This window comes from Anabrus simplex, chromosome 11 (genome assembly GCF_040414725.1).
Source record: "Anabrus simplex isolate iqAnaSimp1 chromosome 11, ASM4041472v1, whole genome shotgun sequence".
In the NCBI taxonomy this organism is placed as follows: Eukaryota; Metazoa; Arthropoda; class Insecta; order Orthoptera; family Tettigoniidae; genus Anabrus; species Anabrus simplex.
In genome coordinates, this window is record NC_090275.1 from 47,006,992 (window position 1) to 47,007,672 (window position 681).

Below are 681 nucleotides of genomic sequence, written 5' to 3' on the forward strand. Positions count from 1 at the left end.
GCTTGATGTGAACAGACAAATCATCATCATCATTTAAAGGTTGCCAGGATGAGTGGCTCAGACGGTTGAGGCGCTACCCTTCTGACCCGAACTTGACAGGTTCGATCGCGGCTCAGTTCGGTGGTATTTGGAGGTGCTCAAATATGTCAGCCTCGTGTCCGTAGATTTATTGGCATATAAAAGAACGGCGGGACTAAATTTCGGCACCTCGGCGTCTCCGAAAATCGTAAAAGTAGTTAGTGGGACGTAAAGCAAATATTTAAAGCAAGGACTTGTCGCTGCAACCATATCTGACGGTCCACTGCTATCTTCTTTATATCGGTGTATTGCGGTGTTCTTAATACCTTACAGGATTTCTTTGGTCCTCCCCGTGATCTCATTCAACGTGATCAATAAATAATTTTAACTGGACAAGAGAGTCATGCCTGAGAAAGTGACCAGCAGTGGCAGCTTGTGGTCTATTCAGATGGGTGTGCAACATTCCTCTCTTTCATACTCACGTTCCCTCTCTCTCTTACTCTCTTTCATAATACACTGTATATTCTACAAAATGTTAAAATCAACCATCTCTGGTCGTTAGATGTACTAATGCTTCGTAATGGACAATAAACGCTGCCGACTTCGAATCAAACTCAGGGGGTTTGCTTTCCTACGGCAACTCCCAAGCGCTACGCCAAAGCC